Source organism: Panthera onca, chromosome A1 (genome assembly GCF_046562875.1).
Source record: "Panthera onca isolate mPanOnc1 chromosome A1, mPanOnc1 haplotype 2, whole genome shotgun sequence".
NCBI classification, from domain to species: domain Eukaryota; kingdom Metazoa; phylum Chordata; class Mammalia; order Carnivora; family Felidae; genus Panthera; species Panthera onca.
In genome coordinates, this window is record NC_138339.1 from 149,950,108 (window position 1) to 149,971,608 (window position 21,501).

At 40.9% G+C, this 21,501-nt stretch overlaps 1 pseudogene; it reads left to right on the plus strand.

The window, feature by feature from the left end:
• The first annotated feature begins 928 nt into the window (after nucleotides 1–928).
• LOC132680216 (olfactory receptor 2V1-like) lies at nucleotides 929–1,867 on the plus strand (annotated as a pseudogene).
• Nucleotides 1,868–21,501: the final 19,634 nt, after the last annotated feature.

Genomic DNA, 21,501 nt, shown 5'->3' on the forward strand with positions numbered 1-21,501 from the left:
GAGACAGAGTATGAGCAAGGAAGGGGCACAGGGACAGGGAGACACAGAGTCTGAATCAGGTTCCAGGCTTGACCTGTCAGCACAGATCCCAATGTGGGACTTGAATGCATGAACTGTGAGATTATGACCTGAGCCAAAGTCGGTCGCTTAATGGACTGAGCCACCCAGAAGCCTCTTGTGTGATATATTTTAACAAACTCGTGTAAAGTGTTAAGAGAATAGACTCAAAGGATTCAAGGGCAGAAGCCAGGAAACTGGGGAGGAGCCTATAATTATCCATCTGAGAGAGGATAGTGGCTTGGACCAGGGCACTTGCAATTGAGGTGATAGGAAATAACTGGATCTGAGTATTCTGAATGTAGAGCCAAGAGGCTTTTGTGATGATTTAGATCTAGGAACTAAAGAAATGGATTTCCAACTAAATGAAAAATGATTCCAAGATATTACTCCTGAGCAAAACAAAGAACATCTCAAGTCTCCATTAACTGCTCTTATTGTTAACACATATAAATTATCTCTTGGACATGAAATGGTCCAAGTCCTGTTACAGAGAGTTTACTGAGGCTGTGTAATCCCAGCTAAGAAGAATCCTGTCTTATGGATGAAACCAATCTTTTCCTGAAAGAGAAGGACTGTCCAATAGTCTTATGACACATAAAGTAATTTAACTTTCCTATTATTTTTGGTATGGATACATACAAATGTAGATATGTGATCCAATTCTATGAGCTGGCAAAGGTCATATAATCTGTGTTATGGGAATATGAAAGAGCACCCTCTTTTATGTCTCAAAGGACATGTTTTTGAGCTTCGATAAATTCAAAAAGATACAACTGACTGAAGAAGAAATCAGAGATGCACAAAGACATGTCACTCAAACCCAGAATTTCTCTGTTCATGTTCTCAGGTGATTGTGAACAACTGAGCCATGGGGATATGGTTGAATCGATCATCTATAGATGGCTTCACCCTCTTGGGCATCTTTTCCCATAGCCAGACTGGTGTCCTCTTCTCTGTGGTTATGGTAGTCTTCACTGTGGCCCTCTGTGGGAATGTCCTCCTCATCTTCCTCATCTACATAGATCCTCGGCTTCACACACCCATGTACTTCTTCCTCAGTCAGCTCTCCCTTATGGATCTTATTTTGATCTGTAATATCATGCCAAAGATGGCGGTCAACTTTTCTCTCTGGCAGGAAGTCCATCTCCTTTGTGGGTTGTGGCATACAAATTGGTTTTTTTTGTCTCTCTTGTGGGATCTGAGGGAATTTTGCTGGGACTCATGGCCTATGATTGTTATGTGGCAATCAGCCACTCACTTCACTATCCTGTCCTCATGAGTCAGAGAGTCTGTCTCCAGATTTCTGGGAGTTCCTGGGCCTTTGGGATACTAGATGGAATTATCCAGATGGTGGCAGCTTACCTTACTGTGGTTCAAGGAATGTGGATTACTTCTTCTGTGAGGTACCAGCTTTATTAAAACTGGCCTGTATGGACACAACCCTTTTTGACACTCTGCTCTTTGCTTCTGTGTCTTCATGCTGCTCCTTCCCTTTTCCATCATAGTGGCCTCCTATGCTCACGGCCTGAGGGCTGTGCTCCGCATGCACTCTGCTCAGGCCCGTAAAAAGGCCCTGGTCACCTGTTCCTCCCACCTAGCAGCTGTCTCCCTCTTCTACAGGGCAGCCATGTTCATCTACCTGAGGCCTCGGCGCTACCGGGCCCCTAGTCATGACAAGGTTGTCTCTATCTTCTACACGGTCCTTACTTCTATGCTCAACCCCCTCATTTATAGCTTGAGGAATCAGGACGTGATGGAAGCCCTGAGGAAAGGTCTGAACCATTGCAGGATTGGCAGCCAGCACTGAATAGAGGGGATCTAGTGCCTGGTGTTGCCTCCTCTTGGTTGCATAACATTGGTAAGTCATTCACCCCTTGTGAGTGTCTGTTTCCTCATCAGTAGAAGAGAATCATGAGACCTGTGCTACCTCACAGGGATCAGTATGTGTAAATCTAAAGCCTCATGAAGAAGCAATGCATTGATATTATTGCCATTATTAATCATTTATAAAGTTTTGAATTAAATGTACCTATTTCTTCATTCTTCTTGTTTATAACTGTGTTTCATTGAGTGTTTTAATTGCTAGGCACTGTTCTCTTCCCTTTGCATACCTTCTATACTATTTAATTGATGATTCAACTTGACAAATATGGATATTTTAAGTGGAAACTTCCTAGATGGCAGAAATTGAGTCTCTATGATTCTTCATGTATGGTTCCTAGCCTTCTGCCATGCTGCATTAGAGGCCTTATGAAGCTTCCTTTAGGAAATGTAAATATATACCTACAGTTTTCCAGTATATGAATCTGTTTATTATAAATAGCAGTGGTTCAATAAAATCTTATTGAATGAATGCAAGAAGATATCAAATGAGATAATATGCATGAAATCATTTTTAAAGCACTATTCTCATGTTAAGTGCGCTGTGGTAGCTGTGATTATTTCTATACTTCAAGTGCGGCAGCAGTAAAACTATATTTCTTTAAAAAGATGAACATCAGAACAGAAATAAATACAGAATTTAAGCCATTATTTTAAAATTTGTATATCAGTCAGTGTCTAGTCAGGAATAAAACCACATTGGTTATTTTACCAGAGAAAACATAATACAAAAAGTTGTTAACTAGATATTTGAGAACTGAAGTGGCAAAACGATAATGTTAAGGATTATAGAAGGAAATTTTTCCACAATTCCTTGACCTGGGGATGTAAAGGGAAAGGTAAGGTAAGGATTTTAAAACTTGGCAACTTGGAGCCCAAACCTCAGAGGAGTGGGCACTCACTAGCGGGTATTCATACCTCAGAAGGGACCCTATGCAGATGTCTCCTGTACCTCAGAGAAGGCTGCCCTGATCCAACTTATGGAGTTCCTCCAGAGTCCAAAGGAAGAAGAGGAGCTTGCAGAGCGGGGTCCCAGACTTCTGACAAGTAGGTGACATAAAGTTAGTTCTGGTATCCTAGTTCACAGGAGTCTCTGTCCCCAGATTACTAAGGCTTAGGTGCTGCTCAGCTAGAGCAGGTTTCTCTAAGGGACACGGTGAGACTGGTTCTGTGATCGTGAAATAAAATTTGCAAAGTGGAGCCAACACCAAGATGAAGAATGAATGATGAAGACACACTACTGGGAAAATCTTGAAAGGAAAACTGAAAATCATGAAGAAGTTTTTTCCCTCGTCCTGGCTTACAGACTTCTAGAATCCTTACTGCCATATCCAAATTCACACCTTGGTGACAAGGCAGCAGCAGCATCACAGTTTGGAATGTAGAGTGTGTGTTTGGAACTGAGGCAGTAGCTTAACAATTGGTACTGTCTACTCTTTTGTCTATTCAACTTCCAGACCATTTTACCAGTTTTTGAATTTCTGTTAATAAGCAACATCAACATAACAATATGTAACTAGTTTCTCTTTTAATAGCTTTTAATATAAATTCCTTTTAGTTAACATGCTGTGTAATATTAGTTTCACGTATACAATATAGTGATTCAACACCTACATACCACAGTCAGTCCTGATCACAAGTGCATTCCTTAATCCTCATCACCTATTTAACCTATCCTCCTTGTTGTTGTTATAGATCCTTGAAAAGCATTGTTAGTATTTTGATAGGGGATTGCATTAAATGTGTAGATTTCTTTGGGTAATATAGTCATTTTAACAATATTTGTTCTCCCAATCTATGAGCATGAAATGTATTTAAATTTCTTTGTGTCATCTTCAGTTCCTTTCATCAGTGTTTTATGCTATTCAGAGTAAAGGTGTTTTACCCCTTTGGTTAGATTTATTCCTAGGTATCTTATGGTTTTTTGGTTCAATTATAAGTCGGATTTATTCCTTAATTTCTCTTTCTCTTGCTTCATTATTGTTGTATAGAGATGCAAGATATTTCTGTACATTGACTTTGTATCCTGCAAATTTACTGGATTTGTGTGTCGCTTTTAGCAGTTTTTTTTTTTTGGGGGGGGGTGAGTCTTTTGAGTTTTCTATGTAGAGTATCACGTGATCTGCAAACAATAAAAGTTTTATTAATTCCTTAATAGTTTAGATTCCTTATATTTCTTTTTGTTGTTTGATTGCTGTGGTTAGAACATCCAGGACTATGTTAAATAATACTGGTGAGAGTGGTCATCCCTGTCTTATTCTTGACCATACAGGAAAAGCTCCATTGACCATGGGGGAGGGGAAAATAGGTGATAGGCATTGAGGAGGGCACTTGCTGGGAGAGTACCGAGTGTTGTAAGTGATGAACCATGGGAATCTACTCCTGAAGCCAAGAGCACACTGCATACACTGTATGTTAGCTAAATTGACAATTATATTTTTTAAAAAGGCCATTGTTTACTTGTTTATTTTCTGTTTTGATGATATGTCCATTGATGTAAGTGGGGTATTAAACTCCCCTACTATTACTGTATTACTGCCAATTAGTTCCTTCATGTTTATTATTATTATTTTTTTAATTTTTATTTAAATTCTGGTTAGATAACATACACTGCAATATTGGTTTCAGGAGTAGAATTCAGTGATTCATCACATATATATGCAATACCCAGTGCTTGTCATATTTTTTTTTTTAACGTTTATTTATTTTTGAGACAGAAAGAGACAGAGCATGAACGGGGAGGGTCAGAGAGAGGGAGACACAGAATCTGAAACAGGATCCAGGCTCTGAGCTGTCAGCACAGAGCCCGACGCGGAGCTCGAACTCACGGACCGCGAGATCATGACCTGAGCCGAAGTCAGCCGCTTAACTGACTGAGCCACCCAGGCGCCCCGCTTGTCATAATTTATTAATTGTTTTATTTATTTGGATGCTTCCATGTTTGAGGAATAAATATTTAAAATTGTTATATCTTCTTGTTGGATTATCTCCATGATGATCATGCAGTGCCCTTCTTTGTCTCTTGTTACAGTCTTTGTTTTAAATTTTTTTTTAATTTTACATTTATTGATTTTTGAGAGACAAAGTGAGACAAAGCATGAGTGGGGGAGAGGGAGAGGACGAGGCACAGAATCTGAAGCAGGCTCCAGGCTCTGAGCAAGTGTTCAGCGCAGATCCCCATGCGGGGCTCAAACTCACAAACCGTGAGATCATGACCTGTGCTGAAGTCAAATGCTCAACCAACTGAGCCACCCAGGTGCCCCCGGTCTTTGTTTTAAAGACTTTTTTGTCCAAGACAAGTATTGCTACTTTGGCTTTCTTTGATATCCATTTGCATGATAAACGTTTCTTCACCCTCTCACTTTCTTTTTTTTTAAATATCAAATTTATTGTCAAATTGGTTTCCATACAACACTCAGTTCTCCTCCCAACAGGTGTCCTCCTCAATACCCATCACCCACCCTCCCCTCCCTTGCACCCCCCCCATCAACCTTCAGTGTTCTCAGTTTTTAAGAGTCTCTTATGTTTTGGCTCCCTCCCTCTCTAACCTCTTTTTTTTTTTTCTTCCCCTCCTCCATGGTCTTCTGTTAAGTTTCTCAGGATCCACATAAGAGTGAAAACATATGGTATCTGTCTTTCTCTGTATGACTTATTTCACTTAACATAACATTCTCCAGTTCCATCCACCTTGCTACCAAAGGCCATATTTCATTCTTTCTCATTGCCATGTAGTATTCCGTTGTGTATATAAACCAGAATTTATTTTTAAAATTTTTTAAAATGTTTATTTTTGAGAGAGAGAAACAGAGCAAGCAGGGGAGGGGCAGGGAGAGAGGGAGACACAGAATCCAAAGCAGGCTCCAGGCTCCAAGCTGTCAGCACACAGCCTGATGCAGGGCTCGAAACAATGAACCAGGAGATCATGACCTGAGCTGAAGTCAGACGCTTAACTGACTGAGCCACCCAGGCGCCCCTAAACCAGAATTTCTTTATCCATTCATCAGTTGATGGACATTTAGGCTCTTTCCATAATTTGGCTATTGTTGAAAGTGCTGCCATAAACATTGGGATAAAAGTGACCCTATGTATCAGCACTCCTGTATCCCTTGGGTAATTTCCTAGCAGTGCTATTGCTGGGTCATAGGGTAAATCTATTGTTAATTTTTTGAGGAACCTCCACACTGTTTTCCAGAGTGGCTGCACCAGTTTGCATTCCCACCAACAGTACAAGAGGGTTCCCGTTTCTCCACATCCTCTCCAGCATCTATAGTCTCCTGATTTATTCATTTTAGCCACTCGACCAGCATGAGGTGGTATCTGAGTATGGTTTTGATTTGTATTTCCCTGATGAGGAGCGACAATTGAGCATCTTTTCATGTGTCTGTTGGCCATCCAGATGTCTTCTTTAGAGAAGTGTCTATTCATGTTTTCTGCCCATTTCTTCACTGGGTTATTTATTTTTCAGGTGTGGAGCTTGGTGAGCTCTTTATAGATTTTGGATAGTAGCCCTTTGTACAATATGTCATTTACAAATATCTTTTCCCATTCTGTTGGTTGTCTTTTAGTTTTTTTGATTGTTTCCTTTGCAGTGCAGAAGCTTTTTATCTTTGTGAGGTCCCAATAGTTCATTTTTGCTTTTAATTGCCTTGCCTTTGGGCATGTGTCAAGTAAGAAATTTCTGCAGCTGAGGTCAGAGAGGTTTTTTCTTGCTTTCCCTCTAGGGTTTTGATGGTTTCCTGTCTCACATTCAGGTCCTTTATCCATTTTGAGTTTATTTTTGTGAATGGTGTAAGAAAGTGGTCTAGTTTCATCCTTCTGCATGTTGCTGTCCAATTCTCCCAGCACCATTTGTTAAAGAGACTTTTTTTCTATTGGATGTTCTTTCCTGCTTTGTCAAAGATTAGTTGGCCATACTTTTGTGGGTCTAATTCTGGGTTTTCTATTCTATTCCACTCGTCTCTGTGTCTGTTTTTGTGCCAATACCATGCTGTCTTGATGATTACAGCTTTGTAGTAGAGGCTAAAGTCTGGGATTGTGATGCCTCCTGCTTTGGTCTTCTTCAAAATTACTTTGGCTATCTGGGGTCTTCAGGGTTCCATACAAATTTTAGGATTGCTTGTTCTAGCTTCAAGAAGAATGCTGGTGCAATTTTGATTGGGATTGCATTGAATGTGTAGATAGCTTTGGGTAGTATTGACTTTTTTTTTAATGAAACTTATTGTCAAATTGGTTTCCATACAACACCCAGTGCTCATCCCAAAAGATGCCCTCTTCAATACCCATCACCCACCCTCCCCTCCCTCCCACCCCCCATCAACCCTCAGTTTGTTTTCAGTTTTTAAGAGTCTCTTATGCTTTGGCTCTCTCCCACTCTAAACTCTTTTCTTTTTCCTTTCCCTCCCCCATGGGTTTCTGTTAAGTTTCTCAGGATTCACATAAGAATGAAACCATATGGTATCTGTCTTTCTCTGTATGGCTTATTTCACTTAGCATCACACTCTCCAGTTCCATCCATGTTGCTACAAAGGGCCATATTTCATTCTTTCTCATTGCCATGTAGTATTCCATTGTGTATATAAACCACAATTTCTTTATCCATTCATCAGTTGATGGACATTTAGGCTCTTTCCACAATTTGGCTATTGTTGAGAGTTCTGCTATAAGCATTGGGGTACAAGTGCCCCTATGCATCAGTACTCCTGTATCCCTTGGATAAATTCCTAGCAGTGCTATGGCTGGGTCATAGGGTAGGTCTATTTTTAATTTTCTGAGGAACCTCCACACTGTTTTCCAGAGTGGCTGCACCAGTTTGCATTCCCACCAACAGTGCAAGAGGGTTCCCATTTCTACACATCCTCACCAGCATCTATAGTCTCCTGATTTCTTCATTTTGGCCACTCTGACTGGAGTGAGGTGATAGCTGAGTGTGGTTTTGATTTGTATTTCCCTGATGAGGAGCGACGTTGAGCATCTTTTCATGTGTCTGTTGGCCATCCGAATGTCTTCTTTAGAGAAGTGTCTGTTCATGTTAGCTGCCCATTTCTTCACTGGGTTATCTGTTTTTCGGGTGTGGAGTTTGGTGAGCTCCTTATAGATTTTGGATACTAGCCCTTTGTCCGATATGTCATTTGCAAATATCTTTTCCCATTCCGTTAGTTGCCTTTTAGTTTTGTTGATTGTTTCCTTTGCTGTGAAGAAGCTTTTTATCTTCATGAGGTCCCAATAGTTCATTTTTGCTTTTAATTCCCTTGCCTTTGGGGATGTGTCAAGTAAGAAATTGCTACGGCTGAGGTCAGAGAGGTCTTTTCCTGCTTTCTTCTCTAGGGTTTTGATGGTTTCCTGTCTCACAGTCAGGTCCTTCATCCATTTTGAGTTTATTTTTGTGAATGGTGTGAGAAAGTGGTCTAGTTTCAACCTTCTGCATGTTGCTGTCCAGTTCTCCCAGCACCATTTGTTAAAGAGACTGTCTTTTTTCCATTGGATGTTCTTTCCTGCTTTGTCAAAGATTAGTTGGCTATACTTTTGTGAGTCTAGTTCTGGGGTTTCTATTCTATTCCATTGGTCTATGTGTCTGTTTTTGTGCCAATACCATGCTGTCTTGATGATGACAGCTTTGTAGTAGAGGCTAAAGTCTGGGATTGTGATGCCTCCCGCTTTGGTCTTCTTCTTCAAAATTACTTTGGCTATTCGGGGCCTTTTGTGGTTCCATATGAATTTTAGGATTGCTTGTTCTAGCTTCGAGAAGAATGCTGGTGCAATTTTGATTGGGATTGCATTGAATGTGTAGATAGCTTTGGGTAGCATTGACATTTTGACAATATTTATTCTTCCAATCCATGAACATGGAATGTTTTTCCATTTCTTTGCATCTTCTTCAATTTCCTTCATAAGCTTTCTATAGTTTTCAGCATACAGATCTTTTACATCTTTTGTTAGGTTTATTCCTAGGTATTTTATGATTCTTGGTGCAATTGTGAATGGGATCAGTTTCTTTATTTGTCTTTCTTTTGCTTCATTATTAGTGTATAAGAATGCAACTGATTTCTGTACATTGATTTTGTATCCTGCGACTTTACTGAATTCACGTATCAGTTCTAGCAGACTTTTGGTGGAGTCTATCGGATTTTCCATGTATAATATCATGTCATCTGCAAAAAGTGAAAGCTTGACTTCATTTTTCCAATTTTGATGCCTTTGATTTCCTTTTGTTGTCTGATTGCTGATGCTAGAACTTCCAACACTATGTTAAACAACAGTGGTGAGAGTGGACATCCCTGCTCTGTTCCTGATGTCACGAGGAAAGCTCTCAGTTTTTTCCTATTGAGGATGATAGTAGCTGTGGGCTTTTCATAAATGGATTTTATGATGTTTAAGTATGTTCTTTCTATCCTGACTTTCTTGAGGATTTTTATAAGAAAGGATGCTGAATTTTGTCAAATGCTTTTTCTGCATCGATAGACCAGATCATATGGTTCTTTTCTTTCCTTTTATTAATGTGATATATCACATTGTTTAATTTGCAAATGTTGAACCATCCCTGTAGCCCAGGAATGAATCCCACTTGTTCATGGTGTATAATTCTTTTTATATGCTGTTGAATTTGATTTGCTAGTATCTTATTGCGAATTTTTGCATCCGTATTCATCACGGATATTGGCGTGTCGTTCTCTTTTTTTGCTGGGTCTCTGTCTGGTTTAGGAATCAAAATAATGCTGGCTTCATAGAATAAGTCTGGAATTTTTCCTTCCCTTTCCATTTTTTAGAACAGCTTGAGAAGGTTAGGTATTATCTCTGCTTTAAATGTCTGGTAGAATTCCCCAGGGAAGCCATCTGGTCCTGGACTCTTATTGGTTGGGAGATTTTTGATAACTGATTCAATTTCTTCATTGGTTATGGGTGTGTTCAAGTTTTCTATTTCTTCCTTTTTGAGTTTTGGAAGTGCATGGGTGCTTAGGAACTTGTCCATTTCTTCCATGTTGTCCAGTTTGTTGGCATAAAATTTTTTATACTATTCCCTGATAATTGCTTTTATTTCTGAGGGATTGGTTGTAAAAGTTCCGTTTTCATTCATGATTTTATCTCTTTCGGTCATCTCCCTTTTCTTTTTGAGAAGCCTGGCTAGAGGTTTATCAATTTTGTTTATTTTTTTCAAAAAAACAACTCTTGGTTTCTTTGTGCTGTTGTACTGTTTTTTGTTTTTTGTTTTGTTGTTTTTTTTTTTTTTAGATTCTATATTGTTTATTTCTGCTCTGATTTTATTATTTCTCTTCTTCTGCTGGGTTTGGGGTGTCTTTGTTGCTCTGCTTATATTTCCTTTAGGTGTGCTGTTAGAGTTTGTATTTGGGATTTTTCTTGTTTCTTGAGATAGGCCTGGATTGCAATGTATTTTCCTCTCAGGACTGCCTTCGCTACATCCCAAAGCGTTTGGATTGTTTTATTTTCATTTTCATTTGTTTCCATGTATTTTTAAATTTCTTCTCTAATTGCCTGGTTGACCCATTCATTCTTTAGTAGGGTGTTCTTTAACATCCATGCTTTTGGAGGTTTTCCAGACTTTTTCCTGTGGTTGATTTCAAGCTTCATAGCATTGTGGTCTGGAAGTATGCATGGTATGATCTCAATTCTTGTATACTTATGAAGGGCTGTTTTGTGACCCAGTATGTGATGTATCTTGGAGAATGTTCCATGTGCACTCGAGAAGAAAGTATATTCTGTTGCTTTGGGATGCAGAGTTCTAAATATATCTGTCAAGTCCATCTGATCCAATGTATCATCCAGGGCCCTTGTTTCTTTATTGATCCTGTGTCTAGATGATCTATCCATTGTTGTACGTGGAGTATTAAAGTCGCCTGCAGTTATCACAATCTTCTCAATAAGGTTGCTTATTTTTGTGATTAATTGTTTTATATATTTGGGGGCTCCTGTAGTTGGTGCATAGACATTGATAATTATTAGCTCTTCTTGATGGATAGACCCTGTAATTATTATATGATGCCCTTCTTCATCTCTTGTTACAGCCTTTAGTTTAAAGTCTAGTTTGTCTGATATAAGTATGGCTACTCCAGCTTTCTTGTGACTTCCAGTAGCATGATAGATAGTTCTCCATATCCTCACTTTCAATCTGAAGGTGTCCTCAGGTCTAAAATGAGTCTCTTGTAGACAGAAAATAGATGGGTCTTGTTTTTTTTTTTAATCCATTCTGATAACATATGTCTTTAGGTTGGAGCATTTAGTTCATTTACATTCAGTGTTATTATAGAAAGATATGGGTTTAGAGTCATTGTGATGGCTGTAGGTTTCATGCTCGTAGCAATGTCTCTGGTACTTTGTTGTCTTTGCAACATTTCACTCACAGAGTACCCCTTAGGATCTCTTGTAGGGCTGGTTTCTTGGTGATGAATTCCTTCAGTTTTTGTTTGGGAAGACCTTTATCTCTCCTTCTATTCTGAATGACAGGCTTGCTGGATAAAGGGTTGTCGGCTGCATATTTTTTCTGTTCATCACATTGAAGATTTCCTGCCATTACTTTCTGGCCTGCCAACTTTCAGTAGATAGGTCTGTGACTCCTCTTATGGGTCTACCTTTGCAAATTAGAGTGTATTTATCCCTAGCTGCTTTCAGAATTCTCTCTTTATCCTTGTATTTTTCCAGTTTCACTATGATATGTCATACAGAAGATCAATTCAAGTTATGTCTGAAGAGAGTTCTCTGTGCCTCTTGGATTTCAATGTCTTTTTCCTTCCCCAGATCAGGGAAGCTCTCAGCTATGATTTGTTCAAGTACACCTTCAGCCCTTTTCTCTCTCTCTTCTTCTTCTGGAATTCCTATGATATGGATATTGTTCCTTTGATTGCATCACTTAGTTCTCTACGTCTCCCCTCATACTCCTAGATTTCTTTAATCTCTCTTTTTCTCAGCTTCCTCTTTTTCTATAATTTTATCTTCTACTTCACCTATTCTCTCCTCTGCCTCTTCAATCCATGCTATGGCTGCCTCCATTTTATTTTGCACCTCATTTATAGCATTTTTTAAGCTCCTTATGACTATCTTAGTCCCTTGATATCTGTAGCAATAGATTCTCTGCTGTCTTCTGTGCTTTTTCAAGCCCAACGATTAATTTTATGACTATTATTCTTAAATTCTTATTCTGTTATATTGCTTAAATTATTTTTGATTAATATATTAGCGGTTGTTACTTCCTGCAGTTTCTTTTGAGGAGATTTTTTCCATTTCATCATTTTGGGTATTCCCTGTGGTGGCTCTAAACTGCAGGGCACTTCCCCTGTGCTGTCTGGAGGAAGTTGTGTTGGTGGGTGGGGCCACAGTCAGCCCTGATGTCTGCTCCCAGGCCACCTCTGGGGCCACAGTCAGACTGGTGTGTACCTTATCTTCCCCTCTCTCAGGGACAGGACTCACTGTGGAGTGGTGTGGCCCCTGTCTTGGCTACTTGCACATTGCTAGGCTTGTGGTGTTGCTTCAATGGGATCTGGTGTATTAGCCGGGGTGGGTCCGCAAGGTGCACAGGGGCAGGAGGGGCAGGCTTAGCTCGCTTTGCTGTGGGCGGTCCCCTTTGGGAGGGGCCATGCAGCACCAGGAGGGAGGTAGTCCCATCAGAGGGATGGATCCACAGAAACACAGCATTGGGTGTTTGCGCGGTGTAAGCAAGTTCAGTGACAGGAACTGGTTCTGTTTGGAATTTTGGCTGGGGGATGGGAGAGGGAGATGGCGCTGGCCAGCACCTTTGTTCCCCCTCCAAACTGAGCTCTGTCTTCTGGGGCTCAACAACTTCCCTCCCAGTGTCCTCTCGCTCTCCCCACTCTCCAAGAGCAGAGCTGTTTACTTTTAACATTCCAGATGTTTGTCCCACTGGCTGTCAGAACTCACGGAGTCTGGCCCCTCTGCTTTTGCAAGCCAGACTTTGGGGACTCTGCCTTGCTGGGTGGGCTGCCCTTCCACCACCCCGGCTCCCTCCCACCAGTCCGTGTAGCACACACCGCCTCTCCACCTTTCCTATCATCTTCCATGGGCCTCTCGTCTATACTTGGCTCTGGAGGGTCGATTCTGCTAGTCTTTGGTGGTTTTCTGGGTTATTTAGGCAGATGTGGGTGGAATCTAAGCAATCAGAAGGACAAGGTGAGCCCAGTGTCCTCCTACGCTGCCATCTTCCGAGAGTCTCCCAGTATTTTTTTCTTTATGACCACATTTTGCAAATGTAATTACTATACGTCTTTGTGTTGTCCTGCTTTTGTTGATTTTGGGAATTCTTTGTGCCTCCTGGATCTGCATTTCTGTTTCCGTCCCCAGATTAGGGAAGTTTTCAGCTATTATTTCTTCAAATAAATTGTCCCCTTTTGTCTCCCTTCCTCTTCTGGGACTTCCGTAATATGCAAGTTATTATGTTTTATGGAGTCACTGATTACTTAAATCTATTCTCACATTTTATAATTCTTTCTTTTATTCAGCTTCATCATTTCCCATTAATTTGTCTTTTCAGTCAGTAATTTGTTCCTCTGCTTCCTCCAGCCTGCTCTTCATTGCATCATGCTTGTTTCCAACCTTGTTTATTGCACTCTTCATGTCTGATTGATTTTTTTAACTTCTTTTATCTCTGTGGTAAGAGTCTCATTGATGTCTTCTATTCTTTTCTCAAGCCCAGGGAGTATATTTATGATTGTTGCTTCAATTCCCCATCAGATATGCTACTTATATCTATTTTGTTTAGATATCTGGCCATGGTCTTATCTTGTTCTCTCATTTGGATAAATTGCTCTGTCTTAGCAAGTTGTCTAGGTCTCTCCCTTCTTCTCTGTTTTAGAAAAGCCGGTTATGTCTGCTGCTCCTGAATGTAATGGCTTTATGAAGAAGAGGTCATGTAGTGCCCAAGGCCTGGGCTTCAGGGAGTGCCTCCAGTGTGCGTTGCATGTGGTCTGCTGTTGTGTTCTGGCTGCCCTATCCTTCATGCCAGTCATCTGCACAGGCTCTCCTTGACAAGCAGTGTTTGGTTCCTGGCCTGAATGTGGCATGTTTCAGTTAGGTGTGCTCGGATATGCTTGTTACATGAGACCTGATACTACTTCCACTAGAACAGAAGCCCAGAAGAACCCTTTGGTTGGGAGATGTGGTGTGGGCAGAACATGTGCTGGTCTTTCTGGAGGAAGGTACTGCTGTGCTGGGACTGAGGCAAACATGACTGGGAAGGGAAGTCCCACCAGAGTGCAGGGTTGTGGGGCTTCATGTAAGCAAGTTATGCAGCCATTGTTGGTACTGTGCTGTTTTCCACAGGTGGCTCTCTTTTTTTGGTGATGGGCAGGGAAGTAAATGGTGTCAGCTAGCTCCTTGGTTCCCAGAATGGGTTCTCCATGAACATTGCCACTTATGGAAGGCTCCAGGAAGAGCAAAAATCTCTCCCTGTGTACCCTAGGCTTTCTTAAGATTGGTGTTTCCAGGACGCCTAGGTGGTTCAGTTGGTTAAGTGTCTGACTTCACCTCAGGTCATGATCTTACAGTTCATGAGTTCAAATCCTGTATGGGGCTCTGTGCTGACAGTGCAGAGCCTGCTTGGGATTCTCTCTATCTCTTGCTACCTTCCCTAGCTTGCGCATGCATACTTGTGCATATGTGCTCTCTCTCACTCTCTTAAAATAAGTAAATAAACTAAAAAAAAGATGTTTCCATGCCATCTTCCTCCAGGTTATTTGCCTTTTTTTCTCTAGAAGTATGGCAGTGCCCTCAGAGCTCTATCCCAGCCAAGCCTGCTGACCTTTAAATCAACAGTCTTCAAGCTCTGCTGGTTACAATAATTCATGAAATTCAGCCCTTCTCATTTTCTTTTCTTTTTTTCTTTCCTTTTTTTTTTTTTTTTTTTTGAGATAGAGAGTACATGAGCTGGGGAGAGGGAAGAAGGAGACAGAATCTTAGGCAGGTTCCATAGTCAGTGGGGAGCCTGATGAGGGGTTCAATCCCACAACCCTGGGATCAGGACCTGAACCAAAATCAATAGTATGAGACTCAACTAACTGAGCCACCCATGCGCCCTGACCCTTGTTTTCTAAGCCATCATCTTTGGGGATATGTTCTCTTCATGCATTCCCTTGTGTGCTCCTCTTTCTTTTGCCCTTCTTTGTGATAATGGCTCCCTCCCCTCTGTAGCACCCATGATTCATTTCTTTCCTAAACCATGTCTCCATACTCCCTATCTTCTTCAAAGTGGCTTTTTCTTTCCCTTTAGCTTTGGAGTTTGTTCTGTCAGTCTTCAGGTTAATTAATTTCTGTGGTATTTAGGATGATTTGATAGTTATCTAGTTGTATTTGTGAGATGAGGTGAGAGTAGGGTTCACCTACTTTGTCACCATCTTCCTACTCACATATCCAGACTCCTCCCCATTAGCTCTTTGAGAATATTTGTCAGTTTATTTAAATTTTTGTCTAGTAAATCTAATATCTATGCTATCTCAAGGACAGTTTTAGCTCGTTTTTTCTGTGAATGGATTATGCCCTTTATTTTTATGCTTTGTAATTTTACACAGAAAACTGGACATTTAGAATGTTATAGTGTGGTAACTCTGTAAATCAGATTCTTCCCTGTCCTCAGCATTTGTTTTGTTGCTTGCTACTGGATTCAGTTATTCATTTAGCGATATTTATTAACGATTTTTTTAAAGTCTGTATTTTGTATCTGCTTTTGGGCTTAAGAGAGATGGGAGGGCAGTGACACTAGTAACTACAATTCTTAGAACCTGTAAACAGGGAGAACACTTCAGATATTTTATTCAATTAATGCTCACAAGGAATATTTGTAGTTAACATCAACATTATCATTTCACACATGAGAAAACAGTTCAGATTAATCCCTTGCCCAATGTCAAATCTGTAAAAGATTCCCACCCAGCTCTGTCTGACTTCAAGGTCAAGTGTCTGTGCTATGCTACCTTTATTTGTGTGAATTTCTTAATAGGAGAGAAAGTCAAGTGGGTAGGAGCTGACAGGAGAGTAGTAGGAGGTGGTCAATGTCAGAGAAAGATGAACTCTTGGTCATGGCAGGGTGTTTGTTGAACCCTTGACCTCTTGAAGACTTCTTTGAATTCCAGTGGAATTGAGCTCTGAGATAAGAAGCGTCAATGGGACCTTGGATGGTTGCTTCCTCATTAGGCTGAGGTATTGGGAGGAGGCAGAAAGATGTAGAGGAGTGACACTCTTGAAGTCTCTGGAAAATTCCCTTTGCTTACATACAGTATTTAGTGGATATTTCCAAGTGGGACATAACACAGAACAAAACACACAACACAGAACACAGAACAAAACCCAATGTTTCCTATTCTTTTTATGGAATGGAGGGAGAGTCAATTCTTCCCAGGTTGAACCATAGAAACCCTCCCCCGTTTTCCCCTCCTCCTCCTCCTGGGAGAGAGTTTGTTTGTTGGTGTAGCTGAGGTGAGCAGAGAACTTCGCAGGAGGCTGCCTTCCCTAGGAGGTTTAATTGCCAGAGACTAGGGAAAGAGATGTGACAGAGGAGGAGTCTCCAAGGATTTGTGAAAATAGAAGCAAATTTCCCTAGTCACAGCAGAGGGGAAGAACAATGGGTAGCAGTGAGAAGTGAGGGAATAAACCTTTCACTCAAATGTTGTCCCTGGTCCAGTGAGGGGTTTCATCCATGAGCGAGAGGCTTTTTCCTGAGTCCTAGAAAGGTGGCAAGGAAGGCCACCTTGCCTTCCTTTTGAATAAGATATATGATCTCTCTGTGCTACAATTGTTGTTTCTGGAAGACTTTTTCTTAACCACTAATGATTCCAACAAGGTTTTAGGATGAAGCTTACTCTTCTAGGTTTTGTATGTGCTGTGTGTGTGTGTGTGTGTGTGTGTGTGTGTGTGTGCGCGTGCGCGCATGCGCATGTGTCCCTTTTTTCAGAAACCATTTTCTTCCCATTTTAACCAATCCTAATGCATTTCTTTAAAACCTTTCCACAGTCCTCATGGAAGGCATCAAGCATTTCCTACCTGTGAATGGGGAGTGCCCCAAGCACCTCAGTCAACTCCCAATTTTACAGAGCAGGAGAGATTCTAGAGGAATTCTGACTACATAAGTCTTTTTTTTTTTTTTTTTTTTGAAACTTTGTTCCTCTAACAGAAGGTCCTTCCTTTTTCCATTTAAGCTCCATTTCCTTCTAAGGAGATGGAGGCTCACTGGCTTCCCTGCACTGAAAGAGATCCTGTTGCAGACCCACTGATTAGAGCAGCCCTCCCTTGGTGAAGTCTGTTTTCCAAGGACAAAGGGGTCAAGACTCCTGACCCTCCCTCCTCACTTCCAGGCCCTTCCTGATGTTATTGATTACATGGTTTAAGGTAAGATTCTTCCTTTATGTGTCTTGTATTTCTCCTTCTGTTATCAAATGCTTAAAATGTTTGTTCACCCTACAACTACTTTTGCCATTCACCTCCTTACTATTTCTACTGAGGTAGAGACCTCTTGTGTGGTTAGATTTTGTTTCTGGCAAATTTGTTTCCTAATTATTTATTCTGTGACTAGTTCAAGGGATGACCTGAGAGTTGTTTCATCCAACCTGTCATGTTACTGCTTGAGAGACTGAGACCCAGAAGAGGAAGTGAATTCCTCAGCGTCTCACCAGAGGTTTTAAGAAAGATGGGGACTGTTTTGTCTTTTAAAGTTTAGAGAGGATGTGACAATGGATAGATCTTCTGAAATGGGCCCCCTAGGGTATTGGGAAAGCTAACTTTCCTGATGACATCTGGCTGTTAGATTTTGAATGAGAGTGGTGAAGTTGGCTCTTGCTGACCCACGTTTCTAACTCTTGGGAAAATGTTTCTCCTTGCTTCTTCTCCACACCTTGTATATATTTTTCCATTTGGATATTTTCTCCTATACCCCTTCTTCTTGACGGACAGTTAGGGATCTGCCATTATTTTGAAAAGCATGCTTTGGTTTTTGGTATTTGTTCCCTTCTCTTCCAATTCCACAGTTTCATTTCTCTTTGAGAAAGTTGCCCTGAGTTTGACTTTTCCCCTTTCTACTGATGGGCTCCTTGATGAAATTCTTCTGCACAGCTCTGCAAGAGTCTCTCATGCATAGTCTAGGGCTCTGGCAAGTCTGATATGGGGGACATAGAAGGACTTTCCTGCCCTAATATCTCTCACTGTTGCCCAACTAAAACTATTTGTGTTGTACTCCCTTGGTAGTTTGTCAGGAGAAATGTGCATCTCAATTGGCAGCAAGGTCTTAGATTACATTGATTGGTGTCTTTTTCATTTGTAAAGATTAGTTTATCTGGTCAATTTATGAAAACACATTGAAAATCAATAAATGCATCTGATAAGAGAGTAATAAGCATCCAATTTCCCTTTCAACTTGAAAATTCTGATTTCCAATGCAATGTACTTTTTAAAAAACTTCCCTCCTCCTTTATCTTTCTACCACATTTGTACAGAGCATACTAAGTGCTGGAGATTGTATACTTCTTAATAGCTGTCACTTTGTATTGGATACTTACAATGTGCCAGACACTAGAATAGGGGCTTTTACATTCATTATCTTATCTTCACAGCCACTATACATGATGAAACTGGGGTTCAGAATGATTAAGGAACCTGTCCAATATTACACAGCTGGTGTCCCCCCTCTGTTTGTACCATCAAAGTTTCTTTTTATGTCTTTTAGAGACCCTTCTTAGGTCCCTCCATCTCTCCGCCATCCTGTGAACAGCCTTAGACCAGCTTCTTCAATCAACAGCAACAATGGCCACCATTTGTTTAGCTTTTTCTGGGTGAACTGTGCAAATGTCTGGTGTTTTTTAGCACATGAGTCCTTTTAATCTTTATAACAACTATAGAAGGTAATTATTCTTATCCTCATTTTGCAGATGAGATGAAAGCTTCAGTGAGCACTTGCCCAAAGCTATTAATTGGCTGGATCCTAGCTCTTAACTATGACCTAGTGATGTATAAAGTCCCAACTCCTCAACCTGTTGTTCAGGACAAGTCTTCCTCCACTGCTTTCCTCTGTGAGTCTGCTGCTCAGCCAATGTGCTCAGCTTGCCTCCCCCATCAATGCTGCTTTCTTCTCTCTGCCTCAGGGTTTGCCTTGTCCTTATCCCTGAATATATAATCAGTTTCTACTCAGCCTTGGATATTCCAGTTATCCTTCAGGATCCAGGAGCCTCCTTCAATTCCATCAAACAAATGACAATCTCCAATCAGGTGTGCATAGGTAATATGTGGAGCACACAGGAATCACACTCAAGGTCTTTGTGCTTAGTAAACATACAATAACATTGTGAAATTCATCTTGAAAATGTAAATACCACGACTAGATAAATAACTTCAATTCAACAATAAAAAGTAGGGTCTTTTCACTTTTTAGGGAAATGTAATAAAAATTTTGGACCAGAACTACGCACATAAGCACCAGGTTTTCATACATTTCAGAGTTTATAGATCCCCACACTAGTAACCTTTGATGTTCTGTTGATCAACAAGACAATACTTGATCAATCAGCAACTTACGGATTCTAAACACCAAGCACTATAAGAAAGAGGAGTGATCGCAGATGGAGAGGGAATTGATGGAAGAGTGCAGATTTCAGAGGTGGGGGGAAAGGGTCAGCAAGAGTGTCAGCTCCCAGGAGGAGACTGTGTCTCCTTGTTCACTCTATTCCTAGCATGTAGCATAGTGGCTGGCACATAGTAAGTGCTCAAAAAAATATCTGTTGAATGAATGAAGTCATTCCAGGCAGATGGGTTGATGTGAATGCAAGCATAGGGTCTAGCTGGTAGAGACATGAGTGAGATTTGGCATATTAATTTGGAGAGGAAAGTTTGGACAAGCCTGAGATGTTTGGATATTCTGAGTTTAGCCTTGCAGTTTATTACATGGAACCCTTGTCACTTGGGACAGGCAAGGTTCTTGAACATGTCCAATGGTGAGAGAGGAAGCTGGAAAGGGTCAGGCCATGACTGTTGTCCTGTTAAAGTTGGGGGAAGATGTTTCTGGTTACTAAAAGGCCAGGGACTGCTATGGGAAGACCTTGACATGGCAGGACTTCCAAAGAGTGCTAGAGGGATTTTCAGGCAACGTGGTCTATTCCACTATCTTTCCCATCAGGATAAAAGAGTCTGTGATGCTGGGCTCTCACAGCCCCCAGAGTCCCAGAAGTCAGAGATCTCACTGTGGCATTGATAATAGGAGAACTCTGTCCCTATGGCTGGCTTCCCACTTCACTCAGGTGCTCCTTCTGTTTCTGTTCCTCATCCTATTCGTGTTGTTTCCTTTCCCTTGACCCTTCCCTCTTAGCATCTGTGTTCTCTCTTTCTCACCATATGTTCCCTGTCCTCTACTACATTGTTTTTGTTTTCTTATTTTTTGTTCTCAGTTTTTAAGACTCTCTTATGCTTTGGCTCTCTCCTACTCTAACCTCTTTTTTTTTTCCTTCCCCTCCCCCATGGGTTTCTGTTAAGTTTCTCAGGATCCACATAAGAGTGAAAACATATGGTATCTGTCTTTCTCTGTATGGCTTATTTCACTTAGCATCACACTCTCCAGTTCCATCCACGTTGCTACAAAGGGCCATATTTCATTCTTTCTCATTGCCCTGTAGTACTCCATTGTGTATATAAACCACAATTTCTTTATCCATTCATCAGTTGATGGACATTTAGGCTCTTTCCATAATTTGGCTATTGTTGAGAGTGCTGCTATAAACATCGGGGTACAAGTGCCCCTATGCATCAGTACTCCTGTATCCCTTGGGTAAATTCCTAGCAATGCTATTGCTGGGTCATAGAGTAGGTCTATTTTTAATTTTCTGAGGAACCTCCACACTGTTTTCCAGAGTGGCTGCACCAATTTGCATTCCCACCAACAGTGCAAGAGGGTTCCCGTTTCTCCACATCCTCTCCAGCATCTATAGTCTCCTGATTTGTTCATTTTGGCCACTCTGACTGGCGTGAGGTGATATCTGAGTGTGGTTTTGATTTGTATTTCCCTGATGAGGAGCGACGTTGAGCATCTTTTCATGTGTCTGTTGGCCATCCGGATGTCTTCTTTGGAAAAGTGTCTATTCATGTTTTCTGCCCATTTCTTCACTGGGTTATTTGTTTTTCGGGTGTGGAGTTTGGTGAGCTCTTTATAGATTTTGGATACTAGCCCTTTGTCCGATATGTCATTTGCAAATATCTTTTCCCATTCCGTTGGTTGCCTTTTAGTTTTGTTGGTTGTTTCCTTTGCTGTGAAGAAGCTTTTTATCTTCATAAGGTCCCAGTAATTCATTTTTGCTTTTAATTCCCTTCCTTTGGGGATGTGTCGAGTAAGAGATTGCTACGGCTGAGGTCAAAGAGGTCTTTTCCTGCTTTCTCCTCTAGGGTTTTGATGGTTTCCTGTCTCACATTCAAGTCCTTTATCCATTTTGAGTTTATTTTTGTGAATGGTGTGAGAAAGTGGTCTAGTTTCAACCTTCTGCATGTTGCTGTCCAGTTCTCCCAGCACCATTTGTTAAAGAGACTGTCTTTTATCCATTGGATGTTCTTTCCTGCTTTGTCAAAGATGAGTTGGCC